Consider the following 6429-nt stretch of genomic DNA (forward strand, 5'->3'; position numbering starts at 1 on the left):
CCGATGGAAGAAATTCCACAGGTCTGACGCTTGTTTTCACATCTCCCTGCTTGCATTACTTAATTTAAGTGCTTGTGTGTGTAGAAAGTTACTCTCAATTGAGGGCAGTATTGATGGGAGGCAATGGGCATTTTATGATAATTATACTTATTAATTTAATTATAAACTTGTTTTAGTAAGTAATTACAGTATATTGCAATTTAAAAAAATTAATATATATGGTTTTTGTACGTAGCTTTTAGAATTCTATAATAAAATACACTAAATCACTGCTGATTTCAAATGCGTTTCATAGCTTGTTTCTGTGCTGTGCACTTGCTGTGATTGTGAAAAATGAGGTGCAATAGAAAGAGAACTACAAATTGAAGAACATTATAAAACAAAAACAACTATAAGCTTTCGTTTAGGTAGTGAACTTTTTTTATATTTAATGTTCCTAAACCTCTTTGCATTAATGATATAATTATATATAAATTTTGAATATTACATATAAAAGAAGTTCACTACCTAAACGAAAGCTTATAGTTGTTTTTGTTTTATAATGTTCTTCAATTTGTAGTTCTCTTTCTTTCAGCCAAAAGTTTACAGTTAACAAACAGGGAAACATTAACAAACATTGGCCAGGATAGCCCAAGAAAACCAATATCAGGTTTATTTCCATTGGGGTCCTGCATTAACATTACTGTATTAGATTGTACCATCATGTTGCATACAGGCGATTCATATGTTGGATCTGGCACAAGCTTGGCCGAAACAACCGAAGAGTAATACCAGCATGTGCAGTTCTTACAATATGGAAGCCATTTCCTTCCGATACTTGCACTTGAATTCCTAATTTTAACATTACTGCATATACCTACATTAAAATTCTGTTTCATTTGAATCTTGACTTTCTTTCCCTAACCAGTGTAGCCTTATCAGTCCAAATAAAGTAATTCGTTATTTGTTCAGGAATGACGTCATGATTTTCTTTTGCATTGTCAAGTGCATCCTTAAGCGTTTTGATCTCATACCGACTCTCAAAGGAAGAGCATCAAATAATTCTTCAACATAACCTACAAAACAGAAAAGAAGTACACATCATTATTGAAAAAAATATATGTGGATCCCGTATCAATTATTTGAATTGTTTCCTTTATGATCAAATAAATATTTAGTTTTAATACAGTATTTACAGTTCACATGAGAATGCTATGAGAGTATTCATTAATTTTTTTAAGTTAAGTTGTAGTTGGATAACCCCTAAGAAGAGGAACCAAATCAACACACACACACACACACCCACACACACAATTTAAATTGCTGGCTATATCATCTTCCTCAAAATAAAGACTACATTTCTGCATCCCAAAATAAACATCTATTCTAATGGTGTTATTGGTTCTTTGTTATGGTAAGCAACAAAACATACCTAATGTGGATTCTTCATTTACAGCTTTTAATAGATTGTTGTTTTTTCTACAATGTTAGGAAACAAACTGCCAATTTTGCTTATCCTTCTCTGGTTAATATGCCTGGTGTTGTTCCTTTCGGTTGACCATTATCTTCTATAACAATGTCAGTAACAACTCCCCTAACACCTTTCTCTTCATTTGCATCTGCATTTGGTAAGGTCTTCTAGTACAGTACCTAGCAAGTAAAAGAAATAATAAAAATCTAAATGCCAGACCAGCACAAGCTATAGTTTAAATTAGGCTAGCCTAAGACAGACTTTATCAAGTTAGTAAAAAGCATTTCTGTAACAACACGTTATATCGACATTGCGGACTTATAAAATCCGCATACGCCTTAAAACTAAAAGAAAATGCATACATTTAGAGTCCGTACTGAGCCCAAAAAATCCGCAATGAAAATATAACGTGTTAAACCCAGTCTTCAAATATCCGTAGTAAGTTAAATGCAAAATTTCCGAAGCACCTAATAATTTGTCTTGAGTGCAAGTAATTATGGGTACAGGAAAATAATAATTGTGGATTCTAAATAACAGGCCATTTTTTTTGCAATAATTTTTTCAGTCTGACAAAATGAGTTGTCTAGAGACAATGTAACCAAAGTTTTTGATGGAAAATTAAATTGTTCTGGAATTTAGACCTATTATTTATTTGTATTATACACATAAATAATAGATAGGCCTATGATAAATTTCTGCAATAGGCCCTAGTACTAGTAGTATTTTTTATATTTCAATGCATCCGTAATAATTAGGAAAAATTTCTATATAAATACTGGAATTCAGTATTATTTGAGAAGTCTAAGTACAGCTATCTCGATAATGATATAAAGAATGTTAGGGTTGGCAACAGGACTAGTTATATAGTATTACAGTATTAGATTTGCAACACCCCTAGCATATCCGGCCCACAGCAGCAGCAGCAGTAGTAGTTAGGTAGTAGGCCTAGGTAGGAACACTACCATGCCCATGGCATTATCTATATTAAATTGTACTGCCTCTTCTTAAAATGAACAAGGTCTAGCCTAGGTCAAGCCCTAACTAAATAGGCTAGGCTAGTACATTGCAGCATGGAGGAAATATACTTTATATATTTCCTCCACGATTGATGAATTGATAGGCCTAAAAATTGAAGGCATACACTATCATTATCATAATTATGCAGCCTAGGCCTAGCTAGTACAGCACTAGCCAAGGCTAGGCCAGTTCTCAACTTACCTCCTTTTTCCTTCCTTTTGATAAGCCCCACGCACGATCTTGGGTGGAAGTGTTGGTTGTTGATTTAAAATACTATAGGCACTGCATTCGTTTTTAGCTTCCTTAAATATTTTTCCATGTATTCTAAAAGACGATAAATAATCTAGGTCTCTCGGCGCCTGGCAGTCGACATTGTGAAATACTTGATCACGACATCGTGAATGAATGAAGTGCTGTGTTGAGTGGGCTCCCAAGCCACCTACCTAGGCAAGGCCTACGATTTCTTCACCAATTTTTACTTCGGAAAACTTAGGAAACTTAAATGTTGTGGTTTTTAGATTATGTTTACATCCAAAGGCAATGTAATATGGCAGGTCTGTAGGAGTTTCAGCAATACTCTTTTTTTTTGGTAATCGTCTTTTCTCACAGAGAGACGAACAACGAACTTCAGCCGTGTTTTGTGTGTGCCGCGTCCAGTGTCAATGTGCTTGAATTTGTTTACGTTTTGGTTCGGCACACGTGACGTCACACCTAATTAGCATATTGTTTACTATGAATATCTGAACCAACAGAGCGATGCTATAATATAGTCTCTTTTAATTGCCCTAAAATAGCATAAAAAGCGCGATTTTTTTAAAATAAAGAGATTCAACGTATACTAACAATTTAATTTATCTATATATATTGTTCTGGCTATATTTCACAAGTCCTTTAAATGAGTAGTTGTGTAACTTAGGGGCGATCTGATTCAGCAACAGTGAAATGCCTCTAGTTGGATGTTTGAAAACTCTCGCTCAGCATTTTGATGTCTCCAGTCATCCTCCGATTTTCAACGACTTCTGCCAAGGTGCTTGCTGCTGTACTACTGGAAATTATTAAAAAGAACCTTGTGTGGTCATTAAATGTCATGGCTGAATTTAGAGTTTTTGGTTAGGGGATTCGGGGGCAGGAGTGAGGGAACAGGGTTGGCGAAGTGGGGGTTGGTGGTTTTTTTTAAATAGGTCTTCAAATGTATTGGAAAAAGAAGGTAAATTTTAGAAGGGGTCCCCCACCCTGTCTAAATCTTCCCCTGAATATATATGTTTGTCGTTTTACAAGTTAGAGCCATATTTAGATTAGTTGGTTAGACTAATAGTAGTCAAAATGCATCTGCAAAGTTGCTTTACTAAAAAAACTGTCACTTGTAAATAAGACGAGACTTTTTTTACACCTTGTTTAGCAAACCCGCCGACTGTAAATATTGATGAATTCAAATAAAATTTTATTTTTGGACTATTAGCACACCCGCCACCACAAAATAGTGTAAATTTCATAAAAAAAATAAAATTTTCTCTTTATTTTTATTAGGCCCTACATCCTCCGCTGTCTTGAAATCTCCAAAGATATGTACTTCTTCCTAATTATATAAATTTGAAGCATTTAACCATCCTATTTTACATTCACCAATAAAATTTTCTTTTTTAATCTTGCTATAAGAAAACTAAATTTTATTTTAATATAAAAAAATTCTCGCCTAAACATTACGTAACATACAATTTTATAAATACCTTCTGGCAGCCACGATCTGCGTATGTCTCCGTGCAGGCATCTGGGAAACATTTCCCCATGTCCTGAACGATAATTCTTCCAGCATATCATTGACAAGCTAAAAAAAAAAATTCCTTCTATTAATAACAGTACTCTATTTCAATTATAGCTAACTAATAGGCTTGCTCTCTGAACGTCTCATTCAAAAGTCTGTTAACATAGTTCAAATTCATTTCGGACAAGGCCTTTAGGTCTAGGCCTAGCCATACGCCTAGGCTACAAATTAGTATTCATCATCCACCATGCATTATATAAACGAAATGTTATGAATGGTTGATGGAAAAGCCCTGGTCACCAGCAGAAATGGTAAATGCATCTGGGGATAGACCTAGCTAGACTTGTAGTACTAGCTAGGCCTAGGCCTAGACATTTAATTGTTCCTGGCCTAGGCCTAGACCCGCTCCTAGGCCGAGTAGGTCCGAAAGGCCTGGGGAAGCCTACTACATAGGCCACTACTAGTTTACAAAATTAAGCATTAAAATAAAATAGGCTAGGCCTAGCCTAGGGCCTAGCTAGGCTAGACTGGGCTTCCCACACACACAAGAAAACAACATGATTACGACGACCGTCACGACAACAACTCCAGTTACTCACCCTTGCTCGATCTCTCTTTTCGAATGCTCCTGATTTCCTCTTCTTTGCTGAATTTTGTGTAAAAATTCCAGGTCCGCGGGCTGGCTTTGGGAAAATTGATGGAATTACCCCATTCTTTAGGGTTCTGTAGTGTTTCCAAGAAACACTCAAACCAACAGAAAGTTTGAACCGATCCTCAAAATCATTATCGTTGAAGTGATTGCTGCAGAGGCGAGAGTATTCCAACGGAGAGAAATTCTTCCTACGTTTTCCAATTTCAGCATTTTTTGGAAACTAGTGCAGACTTACAGGATCAGAGTGATTGTTGCTGCAGTTTGCAGCAACACAACGAGGCATTATTGCCACACTGAAAACTTTAAACCAATGTTGAGGATTTGTTGTGTTGCGACTTGGCGCGATGAATGAAAACAATAGCTAGGCGGTCGAGCATGAAAAGAGAGAGCTGTCGTTTGTGTTACTCAACTGACGTCACGTAATTGCCACACGAAAGCGAGGCTGCCAAGGGGCGGGGCTTAGCAGCTATTTTGTAGTAATAATTGTGAACTTAAAATCATGATATTGAAATAATAACGCATTCTAAAGATAAAACTTGTTGTCAGATTTATTCTATGTACTTTTATCTATGTCTCCACCTATTTCTTTTTTAAATTGTACTTTCTCATTTTTCAGATTCTTTAAAATACAAAATGAAATACTGCACAAAGCATGATCCTTAAAAATATGCTTCTATAATTATAATAATAATGTTATTGAATACTAATGTTCGCAAAATATATTTTAAATTTGGTTTCTGTTAAATATATGAAGAGTTCATATGCAAAAACAGATAACTCCAATTTTTTAGTTTTGATATAATTACGTATTTTTAATAAGCCTTCTTCTAAAGATCAACAAACCTAAAAAAATGCAGGCTCTAAATCGATGCATATGTAGGATCATACTGTTACATACAATAAAACTCAATGGTGTGGTGGTACCAGAGAGAAGGGGTAGGTAGGGCAAGGCTTATTATATATGACACGATATTGTGGTACCAGAGAGAAGGGGTGGGTAGGACAAGGCTTATTATGACACGATATATGACACGATATTTGACACAAAGAAGATCGTCGGCAGAGAGGGTAGCCAACATAACCGTAGCTAGGCCAGAGTCACCGTGTGCATACGACAGGGTCAACATTTTCCTCACCACTTAGGCCTACCTGGGTTATAGGCCCTAGTTCTCGTGGCCACAGTTTGAACAGAATTGCCTGGGCACTGCTGTTTTTCTGTCCCAATGGTGAGGATTTACGTGTTTACCAAGCGAGAAGACAAACTATGATGCACTATCTTTCTTTTTGGAGTTTTTATGAAAAAAAATTGACCAGTGATGCAAATCAAATTATGCCGAGACTGATGGGAAATTATGCTAAATTATGCCAAATGTTAAATTCCAAATAAGCGCCCCCCCCCCAACCTAATGTTATATTTCGAATAAGTGCCCCCTTCCAAAAAATGCAAACTATACCATTTTAAATACTTTTTTTTTTTCTTCAGTGAGAATTTAATTAATTGTTGTTATAACCCAGATCTGTGTGCTTTGGTGGCATACTGTGTAGGCT

This window comes from Anneissia japonica, unplaced genomic scaffold, assembly GCF_011630105.1.
Source record: "Anneissia japonica isolate Jap-2015-1 unplaced genomic scaffold, ASM1163010v1 scaffold288240_len33331_cov106, whole genome shotgun sequence".
In the NCBI taxonomy this organism is placed as follows: Eukaryota; Metazoa; Echinodermata; class Crinoidea; order Comatulida; family Comatulidae; genus Anneissia; species Anneissia japonica.